Source organism: Cloeon dipterum, chromosome 1, assembly GCF_949628265.1.
Source record: "Cloeon dipterum chromosome 1, ieCloDipt1.1, whole genome shotgun sequence".
Classification (NCBI taxonomy): Eukaryota; Metazoa; Arthropoda; class Insecta; order Ephemeroptera; family Baetidae; genus Cloeon; species Cloeon dipterum.
This window is the reverse complement of record NC_088786.1, coordinates 33,838,151-33,851,776: the sequence shown is the minus strand read 5'-3', so window position 1 is coordinate 33,851,776 and position 13,626 is coordinate 33,838,151. Positions and strand designations below refer to the sequence as shown.

Genomic DNA, 13,626 nt, shown 5'->3' with positions numbered 1-13,626 from the left:
TTGTTTGTCTGCAAGCCGGATTTAGAATTCAGCACTACTTTTGTCAACTGGGCTTTGCAGCTTTTCCGCGATCTCACTATATGGGAACGAGAACTGAGTCGGCTCCGCACTAAAAGTGGGCGTATCATTGCGTTATACAAAGCGGTTGCATTTAATGAAAATTTTAGTCACATGAATATGCTTGTTTGAAATATGATGAAGCTCATGCAGAGATTGGTACACATCTCCAGCAAGACGTGTACTGCACAGCGAGGCTTCTGTTTTTGTGATGAAAATGTAGCATGGAAAGCGAGGAATTTGGCCAGCACACAGCGCTGGAAATTTCATTTGGTAATAGCGAGGCACGTGAAAGAATTTCGAGGCCATCATTTTTATTAAATAAAAATCTACATACCCATTGGGCGGAGGAGTTATTTTTATTTAAGGATTTCAAGCAGCATACAAATCTGGAAAAACATAGTTTCACAACGAATACGAATTTTTTTTTCTTCTTTGTTTGTGTTCCATTAATTAATTAGGGACACAAGCAACAGATTTTGGTTATCATCCATTTTTCATGTTTGTACATTATGAGCTCTGGGAGTAGACGTACAGTTTTCGTTCTATTTCACGCTGTGGAAAAACAGAACATGCGTATTCTTCGAATTCAATTAAGCCTCACTTTCTTTTTGCTCTACATTTTTTCATATGACTCTGCTATAGAAGTTAGAAAAAGAAAAACAAACATTACGACATAGTCCCGAAATTTTTATTTTTAGAATGAATACGAGAAAAAGCATAATGAAAACATCTCTAATGGATGGGATTTCCAAGAATCAAAGTTGAAATTTTACCTCTGGGATGATTACCTGCTTGTTTCCCCATAGCAATTTTTGAGATGGACTGATAAAGCAGAAAACCCAAAAATAATCATTTTCCTCTTTGAATGGGGCAGATAAACAAAACAAAAAACAGGGTCCCGCACTATTTTTCTTTTATTTTTGCCCAAATTATCTTGGTTGCTCTCATTCAGCTTTGGCCTCTTGTGATTGAATTGCGTTCATTTCAATTCTCGGCGGTGTTTCACACAGCCTCGCCAGTGGGCCATCATCATCTTCAATTCCAATTACTTTTTAATAAAAACCCGCCGGCTAGACGGTTGATTGATTGTTTGTTTTCGCTCGGGCGACGACTGCCAAATTGAAAATCCTCATTTGAAGTTCTCTGCGCAGCGTCGTCGACAGCACCGAGCTTAATAAGTGGTAACAATCAATACACCGGCATCGGCCTCTCGTTTCAGAAGTTTCAAAATATAATTTGAAAGGCAAGTTGCTGAAATAGAAGATGTGAAAGCTCGTCTTGCGTTTGTTTATCGGGCCAAAATGTGGAACTATGTTATAGGAGCCGAGCGCCGGTCGATAAGGTTACAGAACTTGAAGCAGCAGCAGCAGCAGGAGCTAGCGACGGATATCAAATAAATGAAACGCAGATTTGCGGTCCTCTCGCTTTAATCCTGCTGGCCACAGGGGTTTCGTATCGTTCCGATCTCTCCGCTAAATAGTTCAAGTTTCGCTCGGCCAGCATTCCCATCAGTGGCTTGTGACTTTGACGTAGTGGAAAAGAAGGAAGGAAGAAGATGTTTCCTCGCGGAAAATGTGCGATCTCTCAGCGCAGCTGCAGCCGAGCCGAGCTAGTTGATGGTCAAAAATGAACGTGATCTTTCTTACTCGCTGACAGATGACAAAAATTCTCTTCATGCATGCTGAACATTTGCCGGCTGTCAGTCCGGCAACTTATCTCTTTATCATATCCAGAGCAGCGCCGGCGGAGAACCAGCACTTTGAGCACCGCCGACGCTCATGCAGTCTTTTCATTCCGGCCGAGTTCATATTGGATCTCTCTCTCTCTCGCACCGAGCTGTTGAATGAAGCTGCTGGCCATTGGCGGATAAATTTAATTCCGCGCCTTTTCTGCTTGGCACGCTGCACGCTGCTGCTTTTTCCTCCCAATTTAATTTGACCGCCGGCTAACGAGTCTGATTTTGACTGGACACTGACGCTTTTTGCCGTCCCCGGTGCTCTAGACAAAAAGCCAATTGGACCACCGCACGTGTACTCGGAATGAACTGAAAATTCAGGCTCATTTAAAACCCGCAAGTGCGGCAAGCGTCCCTTGCTTGCACCGCGCTTCCGAGCAATTAAATGTGCTTTTCATTGTGCTGTCAAAGAGCGCGCGAGAGAAACAGGTCACGTAAATGTAAATAAATAGAAGCGAGGCGGCGGGCGTAGAAAAGCACAAACATCAACAGCGAAAACTCCCACTTATCCGCTTTGTTTGTTTTTCTTGGATTGATTTAATAAACAATTTTGCATGCATAACGCACGGCGCGGAGTGCAATTTATGCAACTGCTATCTCTGACGCCACTTCTCAGCAGAAATCCGTATCTTTGGTTTCGGTCGGGACTGGCAAACAAACGCTGCGTTCACTGCAGGATAAGAGCGATAAAAATGCACTCTCAGCGAAAATGTGCCGACCCGATTGAGTTCATGCTCCGTCAAACAATTGAAGCGTTCTAGTTTTAAAATGGATATTTTCATTTCATTTACTTGATTTTGATGATATTTGATAAACACAAAATGTGCACGACGTACACAGAAGCATAGCTTTAAACATTAAATTATACAGATTTTATTTTCACTGCTTATAGCCAATCACATTGCGTGGATTGGAAAGGATTTGTCTTTATTAAAGTTAAGTTATTTGCTAAACTATTACTCCCATTGGAGTGATAGGTCACTTTCTTACAAATTCAAAAATGTAAACCGTTTACGAGTTGTCTCGTGAACATATATTTGTTGACATAGAAGGCTTCTGTTGTAGAGCACTGTGCGGTTGCGGTTTTGGTACTAAAAAACCGCAAACCGCTCACCACAACCGCAGATGCGGTTATAATTTTGCGGTTGCGGTGCGGTTGCGGTTTCATTTTTGCGGTTGCGGTGGAACCGCAAAAAACCGCAAATCTTGAGAAACAAAATTTACCATTTTTATTATGCGACTGTTTGGCACGGATAAGGCGTCCCGCGGATAGGGCGTTACGCGTAACGGGGAGGGCGTTACGCGTAACGGGTAGGGCGTTACGCATAACGGGGAGGGCGTTACGCGTAACGGGTAGGGCGTTACGCGGGACGGGTAGGGCGTTACGCGTAACGGGTAGGGCGTTACGCGTAACGGGGAGGGCGTTACGCGTAACGGGTAGGGCGTTACGCGGGACGGGTAGGGCGTTACGCGTAACGGGTAGGGCGTTACGCGTAACGGGTAGGCCGTTACGCATAACGGGGAGGGCGTTACGCGTAACGGGTAGGGCGTTACGCGGGACGGGTAGGGCGTTACGCGTAACGGGTAGGGCGTTACGCGTAACGGGTAGGCCGTTACGCATAACGGGGAGGGCGTTACGCGTAACGGGTAGGGCGTTACGCGGGACGGGTAGGGCGTTACGCGTAACGGGTAGGGCGTTACGCGTAACGGGTAGGGCGTTACGCGTAACGGGTAGGCCGTTACGCATAACGGGGAGGGCGTTACGCGTAACGGGTAGGGCGTTACGCGTAACGGGTAGGCCGTTACGCGTAACGGGGAGGGCGTTACGCGTAACGGGTAGGGCGTTACGCGGGACGGGTAGGGCGTTACGCGTAACGGGGAGGGCGTTACGCGTAACGGGGAGGGCGTTACGCGTAACGGGGAGGGCGTTACGCGTAACGGGTAGGCCGTTACGCATAACGGGGAGGGCGTTACGCGTAACGGGTAGGGCGTTACGCGTAACGGGTAGGGCGTTACGCGTAACGGGTAGGGCGTTACGCGTAACGGGTAGGCCGTTACGCGTAACGGGGAGGGCGTTACGTGTAACGGGTAGGGCGTTACGCATAACGGGTAGGGCGTTACGCGTAACGGGTAGGCCGTTACGCGTAACGGGTAGGGCGTCGCGCGGGACGGGTATATGTATAACGTTGTTGTAATTTCTGGGAATGGGCACGGCACTTTTTATAATATACCAAAAATTTAAAAAAATCTCCTTTCTTTGAATAAATTAAGTGTTAAATCTAATATCAAGCCAATCAACTACTACAACGTTATTGATGCATCATAAATGGAATAAATGGGCTTCTTTTAGTGGACAAGTTGATCGGATGAGCCACTTAAATGTGTGTCCGCAATTAAAAACCTGGCCAAATTTTTCAGAATGGCGTAATTTTTAGGATATCTTGATAGTTATTTCAAAACTTAATATAAATGACATTTTTCCACTTTTTGGGTTCTTTGAACCTCCAAATCTCAGGTTCCAACAATCAGAATTGCAAAAATTTCCTACCGTTAGACTCGCCTTGACCTCCACTAACAGCCCAAGTGTTTATGGGGAGCTTACCCTCATCCCCTCTCAACCCCATTGCTTCAATTTTAATAAAAAAATTAATCTGCTTCCATTTGCATCGACCTGGCTTCAAAACATTTAAAATCATCCTAAATTCCTACTGAATTACCACCCCGCCCATTCAACCAAAACTAAAAAAAATGTTTTTAATAAAATGTAAATTAATAAAATTATCCAGAGCTATGAAATGTCCGAAGGGTTTAAGAACCCCTAAACCCTTCAGCTGCTCAGGGGAGGTCAAGACGAGTCTAACGGTGAAAAGTTTTTGCAATTATGATGGTTAAAACCCGCGATATGGAGTTGCACGCAGAAATAATTAAATTTAAGCCTTGCCAAAAGAAAACTATTTTGTTCTAAAACATTAAATAAATTGCGGTTTTGCGGTAATTTTGCGGTTACCGCAACTACGGTTTTGGTCAAGACCGATGCGGTTGTGGTGCGGTTGCGGTTTTTGATTTAAAAAAATGCGGTTACCATGGTAATGAAAATTGACACCGCACAGTGATCTATTCTGTTGTCCAAAGCAGTGGTCAAAGGAACTCTGGGTCAGTTAAAGAGACTGAAATGAGAAGATAAACGTTTAGGCACCGATTGGCCAAGAATCGCGCCATTTTGAGACTTTTTAACCCTGCTAGCACAAAACCGTATTTTGAACTCAAAACCCAAGAAAATTGCCTTCGAATAACCCTTCGAAATACTATGAAAAGTTCAAAATGTGGCTTTTTTGTGCATCAATGATTCTTCTACTAAAAATGTAACTTCTAAATTTACTGGATTTGAGACAGTTGCTCTTGAGGTCACTTCTAGATAGAGAAAAATGTTGTTTAAATGTTTAAAAGTCCTTTTTACATTTCAAAGTATAACTAACAAAAGTTAGGAGGAAAATAGCTATTTTATCTACTCTATTTATATATGTATATCGGTTATATTTTTTTATCGGAAATTGGTATTTTTGCTGCTCTTCCAGTTTGGGCTTCAGGTTATCCCCAGCCCTACGACGGAGAAGGACGCTGCAACCTGCTGCGCAGCCGAAACTAGAAGAGCTGGGTTTGTATGTAAAAATATGGAAAGATAAAAAGCTCACTAACCTCTGAGGAAGCTGCCTTTATTTTAAAAAGACACTTATGAGTATGTCGATTGCATCTGTCTTCATAGACTTATGTGCCAACAATAATAACCAGTTGAAATCTCATAGACAGTTTCGAAGGAGATTTTGAATAGCTGGCGAAATATACAGAAAACAGAAAAAAGACGACGTACAAATGGTGACCTCCCTTGGCAAGAAAATTGCTCAAGAAAACGGTGTCAGCTAATTTGACGGAACTCTTAGTTATTTTTCAATTAGCTCTGAAACCAGTTTTGTGCTTTGTTCTGCTTATTTGAATAGATAAGTTCTTCCAGCGGACAGGAGCTTCATTCCAAATTAGTTTAATTGCGCATTAGACGGCGCTTTTTAAATCTTGATAGCGCTGATTTCTCAGCAGTTTATGCAAATGGCACTCAGGCAGGCTGACAACGTGCGCGCAATCTTTTAATCTGTTCAGCTACGAGAGAGACGTGCCTAGCTGGAATTTCTCGCGCACTCAGCAGCCGAAAGCGATATACACAGAGCGCGCGCTTTTCCAATATATCCGCGCTCGCAGATATTCGGCACACGTATGCAGCCGGCGGAGCAAAATGGAGAGCAATAATCGGCGGCGAGTCGAATAATATTTGGGCGTCGAAAGAAGTATTTGGCATGCGCGCATTCATGTTACTCGCGCGACGCCGCCGCCGTCGGAGGAGCGGAGCAGGCGAATCTCGCCCACTCGCCAGTCGCCCTTCCGCCTCGCAGCAGTCGACACGCAGCTCTCGCAGCCACCCTCTCCGCCCGCCAGCCTTCACGTGTGCAGCATATATTCGGTGTGTGCTTCGCGATCGTGGCAAGTGCTGACCCTCGACCTGAGCACCGCGGCCCTTCGCGCCCCAGCAGGTGAGTGCGCCGCCTCGTGCGGATGACAAACAATATATAGCCGCTTGATTTATAATTCAGCGTTAATTATTTCGCGCATCTCGTCGAGACAGGCAAATTTATCGCTGCTTTTGTTATTGCAGAATGCTCTGCCACTCCCTTCCAGTCTGAGTTAAAACTTTTTCACCTGCGGCTAGCCGCTTTTATATTGATTGCTGCATAATTTCGCCCTTGCGAGAGCCCTTTGAAGCACGGCAAACTTTTTAAAAGCGACTATACTCTTCAATTTACAAAGGTCGGCGGCGCAAAGCCATGAAATCCGCAACGGCGCACCTAGTCGGCGTTTGCATATTAGTTTCCCTCTTTCTCTCTACTATTTACGCCATGAGAAGGATGGCTCATTTAAAATGGCAGAGCGTACGTGGAGAAAAAAGGTTGCATGCATCAAAAGAAATTTTTCGCATGCTTTAATCGTGGATTAACATTTCATTAAGACTCCATTTTACGTTCGATGCTAATTTTGAATCGAGAGCCCCATGCTTCTTCTAAATTAAACAACTTTGCATTGCAAATTGATAAATTATGAATGTGTAATAATCGTCATGATAGCAGTCATTTCCACCTAACAGTTGGACATTAAAACTATTTCCCTCCGAAAATTCATTTACTTTTCTTCAATTAGGAATATGAAACTTTCTAAAAGGGCTATATCATAAATATTTTAGACGTATCAAATATTATCTCTACAATTTATGGGCTCTTTAACATATTTTTTTTAATTCTAGGGAAATTTAGATGGAAGGGAGCCTTTTTTGCAGAAATACACATGTTCACGAGACACGCTTTTCACGGGTTTCACTTTTTATTTAATACGCAGGAAAATATCCTATATCACTCCTGCGCTGTGATTGCAAATTCCGTGAAACCAATTAATTACCATCATTACCTTGACTGTGATACGAGCAATTTTAGCTGTCAGAAGCCACCAAAGCAAACAAGAGCAGCGAATGGTGATATCTATTATTATTATTTATCTTGTCTGTTGTATAATTTTTGTGCTAAAAAAGCCTGCATTCCTAAATAACTGGATTTTACCTCTGAATGTTAGGGGGAGTGAAAATAACCTTTTAAATGCACATAAGATATTTAGTCAATTACTGCTAAAGAGTGCTTTGGAGTTTGCAAAACTAAGCCTGTTGTCACGATGGAGTTGCAAGAAGAAAGAAAAGATACCATTAAAACTTTTCGGAAAACAACCTCGACGCTCCTTTCGTCCTCTATAGTTAATGGATTTTGCTCCAAGTGTCGTGGCAGATAAGGTTCAGTGTCTAAATTGTCGCGCACCTGTGACAATTTATTCATTTCCTTGTATATATGACACGAAATCAGATCAGCGCGCCGGAAAGAACGGTCTCATTTTTCTCGCTTGCCGGCCGAGGCTTCAGCACATTGTATGCAAATGAGACGTCCGATCCAATATGGATTCGCCAAGTTCCGCGTGCAATTTTAGTCTGGCGTCGCCGCACATACGAATTTGTCGGGCGGCTGCGGAGCGCAGCTTGCAGGTTCGCTCTCGCCTATTGAAAGAATCAATTTATTGCTCGGCTGTGTTGTGTGTATGGCGTGAGGTGGAGGCCTTGATTTAAAAGCGCCGCTTCCACTTCCAATAAAGCATCCAACGAGAAAGAGAGAGAGAGAGAGAGAATGAGAGAGGGATGAGAAATGGAAAGAATATAAGAATGGAATACGCGCAGACAGACTGTCTCTCTGTATAAATAATTCACGAGTTGTACCAGCGCGCGTAATTGAAATTTTGATCACATCCAATAAACACGACCCGCGATGACCGAGTCTGAGCCGTTGAGCCTCTCGAACCTGAAAATGTCGCCACCCTTGCGGATTCTTTTATTTGCCAATCATCAGCCGAAAAGTCGCCCTTCACAGCGCGCGCTCACGCAAATTGATTTTTCCAATTGGGAAACACAACTGTTCAATTATTCATGAAGAGCTCCGGTGACTAGTCAGCGGCGCGGTTAAAATGGAAGAGTACTGTCTGCTCTCCCAACAAGAAACGGTGGAAGATAAGAGGTGCAGGCAAAGTATTTCTGTACCGAACGAATATCGATATTTCTTTTCAAATCGTTTTTCATTCATAAACGCGACGGCTTCACACCCGTGAACAGTTATTTTTTTTGTGCAATCGAAACTTTTAATCGAGGATTTGATTTTTAAACTGAACACTGACACCATATAGTGGTAGAAAATTAAAAACCTGTCCACATAAGGTACTAAATTTTTTATCTGGATCATTTGGGCAGTGCAGAACAATGTTATGTCTGGGAAAGGGAAAATTATTTTTAAAATAAATCGATCAGAGGGTACTTTTCCAGTAATCAAATGTTATGCTCGTCGTTTCAACCGTCTAGAGGTAAAATATTAGAAATAATTAGAATAACACAATTTTAAACCAGTTTGACCTAAATTTTGCTCTCATTACGCATTCATTAGCCTTAGCCCCTCACACGTGTAATGCTGTAGCGTGAGAATTAATTATAATATATAGTAGTCACCGCAAACCTAATATAATTTAGCACTGGTGGTGTTTCATCTTGAGAGATTAGCGCTAATGCCGACAGAATTAAATCGCGCGTACACATGTTTAAGATGATGCGTCTAAAAGTGAAGTAGCATGGTGATCATTAACGCGGGAGGCGGAATCCTAGTGTTTGTGCGTCTCCGGAGCAAGTTATTAAGCCGGCAGAACGGGTTATTTAAATTCATACTTAATGAGGGCCAACATATTCCTATCACGGATTTGGCTATGGCAGTGCAAGAAAAGCGGCCGCCTACCAAGATATGGCGGGTGATAAGTCAGAGCAACGGGGACACCTCCTCCTACATTAATGTAATGGGCCGCAGCGATCATTATAAAATTCATAGTTACGACACGACGCTCTCCACTTTTATCCCATTCAGCCTCATAAATTTCAAATGCCGGTCTGGCTCAGCCATTCAGACTGGCAATTCGAACGAATAATTGAGTTTTATTCACAGAATTTCGGGCTGCTATTTGAATACATTGCCAACTGCTATTAATCTTGCCTTAACTAAAGCCAAATTAAAACAGTGAATTTTTGCTGTTTCATTATTATTATCATCATTACCAAAGCCACATGAAATGAAGATAAACGAGTCGCCCGTGAAATGACAAAATCATTGTCAACGAACGCATGCACACAATAATAACTCTCCCTCCTGCTCTCTCCGCAGAGGAGCGTAAAATTACAGGGTTCGCGCAGAAAAACACGTGTCGAGCAAAGCACCGACCGTCGGTGGTGGTCTTGGGGTGGGAAAAGTTGTGGGGCTTTGCACTTTCTTCTGATTCTAGGTGTACGTATAAGCTTGCGGCTTAATTTCACATGCAGATGAAACCGGAGCCGCTCGCCAGAAAAACTAGCCTAATGCATTCTTAATGCCAGGCGTAAAATTCACAGCCGTAATGAAGGAAGGCCGCATTTTGACTCTCATTACCGGGTGTATCATGTTTTGTATGCAAATTTCATTCCATTAGCGACACAACTTGTCCTTTTATTGCTCGCAGAGAGAGAGACGTTAATTCGCAGAAATCCCGTCATCGCTGCCAGCAGCCGAGGGAAACTTTTGTGACGATAACACCGCACATGTCCAAAGCAACCCAAGAAAAGAGTCTGTCTCTCTTTTGCTCCGGCAAAAGTTTCTTATTCTCGCCTGCTTTTTTGTGCCCAGCTTCTTTGGAAACTCGATACGTTTGGTTATCTTTTGAGAGATAGGGCGCGAGATTCTAGACTCGCGCGGCGCGCGCCTCCAGAGAGGCACACGCACACAGACTGCGCGGCGCCAAAGCACTAATGACGATGGCGATGATGACAGAGAAGATAATGGAAATGAAACCAATATAATTTCACATGGAGTGCTACACAGCAATCAAGCAAATAGTCTGCTTTGAACGTTCCGGATCCGGAATTATCTCTAGCTGCGTGTCGCTTTGTCACAAAGGTGGACCGAGCATTGATGAAAATGACGTTGAACACAATCTGTTTCTCTCGAAGAATTTTATAAATTGCGTCTTGCGAAACTAGGTTGCAGGAGTAAAATTCTTCTTCTAAGAAAGACGCAATTTTCTTTGCTTAGCGGAGTGAATAATTTGTTTCTGCAACACTACTTTAAAAAATGCATTTTACCTAGTTTTTCTCCGTAAATCATTTAAAAAAAAATTAAATTTCTCATTGAAACTCTTTAAAATGAAAGGGAGTCGTCATGAAAATTGTTAAAAACCCCTCATTCCATCAAATTTTATTAGGACTTCCTTGTTTTCGTCAAAGGATGGTTTCAAATTCGTAATTAAATCATCTCATTCAGCTCTCCAGCAAACATGAAAGACCACTTCTTCCGAGAAGTGCAAAATGTGTTTAATGCGCACTTCGCAGCCTCTTAGCAATCAGATTAGACCAACTCGCTCCTTGCAGATTGTGCGTGCAGGGCTTTTGCGGCGCTCAAAAGCTGCGTGGACAAAGAACGGAGTGAGTGTCTGAACGTTCAAAAGGCAGAGATACTTTTGCGGGCCGTGCATCGTTCTTCCTGCTCCTTTGTAATGAGAGCAGCTTGTGCGTGCGCGAGAGGTTATTACTCAAAGCGCCTTTTAATAGTGTCGAGAGCGAAACGAAATCGTGTTATTGCCTGCGCTAAATTCCGCTTCTGTCTGCTCTGTGTGCGTGTGTGCAGGTGAAGCTGGGCTAAAAAACAGCTAGCACCGTGCCCGGCCGGCCTAAAAGGGGTTTATACGCGTGCACATATTCATGGGCGGTGCTTCGGCTCTAATCTCCGCTCGGATTAAACCCCCCGTGTAGTGTCGTCGTTGCAGCATTTCGTTACAGAAACGGCCTTGGAGCTGCTCGCTTCTAGTGGGCCAACACGCGCCAGAAAAATGCCGGCCGCGGTGAACTGCATTGTTTTATTCATCCCTGCGCCGGGAATATGTACACGCCGTGTTTGTTAATTTCTCTCGCTGATGAAAATGTATGCTAATTGCTCTCTCGCCTCCGTGCACTCGCAAAATTTTTAATTAACAGCTCGCTGGATTTTTCCTGTTTTGTTCATAGCGAAAATAATGTTGAACTATATTTATAAACAACAGGAGCCACATATGCAAGCTTTTATTTGCTTCAAACAAATTATTATTATACGTATTGTGAACATTAAACAAGCTTTGTTGTCATGTCCATTCATGCTAAGCTAATCAATTGAACAATACAAATACGTGCCTTGCAATATGATTGGTGATGCAAATAACTATTAGTCTGTTAATTAGACTATTAGGTGCCGTAAAATTAAAAATAATGTATTCGTAAGTTCAATTGAAACCTTGTTTGAACTTTTTATTGAAAAGGTAAATGAATAAAATATAATGCAAGTTGAGAACTGTTTGAAAATGTACTATTTTCCCTGTCCGATCCTGACTTGAACAGCCTTATTTTTTTATTAAAAACTGATGATGAAATCGAAAACTCCAAACTCCTGACGAATATATCGAATGAAATGCGAAATTAATATTGTCGATTTTTCTTTCGGGCTGTGCGCAAGTAATCGAGCCCCGAAATGCATCTGTTTTCACCTTTAATACTTGTCCATTTTCTTCTGAGAGGGTTTCAAAGCTGAATAAACGAGAAGGGAAAGAGATTTTGAATTTTCAAAATTTTTTGTATCAAAACGCTAGTTATGTCATTGTGCCCAACTAAAGCTAGAAGAAACGTCTATAAATGTATATAATTATCATGTAAAAGGTGCAAACATGAGAGCCAGATGCCAAAAGACGCCGTTGCGTCCGTCACAAATGCAAAATGCATGTGTGTGTGTGTGTGGCTTGTCGATGTGGACGGTGTTTTGCTGCGCGTTGGGTTTGTGTGTTTGTGTGCGAGCGCAATAACCGGGTTATCGTCCCTTTTCGCCTTTGTTTGTGCGTGCCGCTGTAGCTAACGCACTGGCTGCGACGCGAAAACAAAAGTTTTCATTAATATATAATCGCGAGGCTGGTATAGTTGAGAGAGGGCGAGAGCGGCGCTGGCCTGCCAGACAATATTAATTCCGCGGATGGCAAAGCGAGATAGTATTCAAAGGCTGCGAAAATAATTTGTTCCGTGTCTTTTGCGCATTCCCTTTGTCTCCGACCGTGCGCGACGCAAAAAAAATTGTGTGTACGTACACTCAGTGTTTTTTTTTGCGTTATGGTGCGCCTGCTCTGGCTTTATGTGCAAAGTGCGACGGCGGTGGTGGCGGCGGCGGAGGACAACACGAAAAAGCCAACGAGTTATGGGTTCGTCGACGAATGGGTTTAATTACCGAAATCATTGGCTTCTTTTTGCCACCACGCGTTCGCCTCCTACGAGACTAAAATTATACAATAGATATATATTAATAGTGGAGAGTTAATTGGTTAACTTCTGTGATTTATAACACGCTTTGAAATTTGCGTGTCTAATAATTTTTTAAATTTTGTTTTAACGGTTTTAATTATCCCCTATACAAAGCTTTATTAAGCCTTTTAAGTGGTTTCATAACCGTTTGTCAAGCGCAAAGTGTGCGTTTGTAGTGAAGCTATCAAATATTTGCAAAATTCAAATTTTGAGGAAGGGTTAAAGGTTAGCTCTCAAACAATGCTGAAACCTAGGTATCTGTGTGGAGAAATAAAGCCATTTTTATTTTTCTTTCGACAAGCCTACGGTATGCTTTAATTGTAGTCACTTTGGACACTTTTCTGTGATTGTTAGACACATTTTCCCGACGAAATATTGTGGCTTACATTTATTTATACGTTTTTCGCCAACACAGTTGAATCTTTGATACTTCAACTGCAGGCTCTCCAGTCGAGTGAGAGTTTTTATATAAGCTCATCCATTAGCAGTCAGTCAAGTTCAGTGACACTGCTCTTGCTTTGCAACGAGCCTCCTGGTGAGCGCATTAAACCCAGCGGCAGCATTAGGCGGATGAGTTTTATAATCAATTGGGTCACTCAAGTGCGAACGGAGAGCGCAATTAAGTGCCAAAAAGGGCTGGCTGTCTTCGATTGTTTCAGCTGGCGCGAGACACTCTTTCTTCCAGCAGCTGCACACCAGCCTTTGTGCAATTTGGCAGCAGCCATCTTTTGATTGATCAACACATTGTTGAGGGAAACTGGAGCGGATTCAAGCGGCTCGGCCCGAGAGACTCGTCGCCGGTCCTTACGTACACTTCTCGCTA

The 13,626-nt window shown here is 43.2% G+C and overlaps 1 protein-coding gene across 1 annotated transcript in view; it reads left to right on the top strand.

Moving 5' to 3' along the window:
• The first annotated feature begins 6,225 nt into the window (after nt 1-6,225).
• Nucleotides 6,226-13,626, top strand: part of LOC135947785 (uncharacterized) — a 117,017-nt gene continuing 109,616 nt past the window's right edge. The window contains exon 1 of the mRNA XM_065496722.1: nt 6,226-6,375. The gene's annotated coding sequence lies outside the window, so the exon portion shown is untranslated. The remainder of the gene's footprint in view (nt 6,376-13,626) is intronic.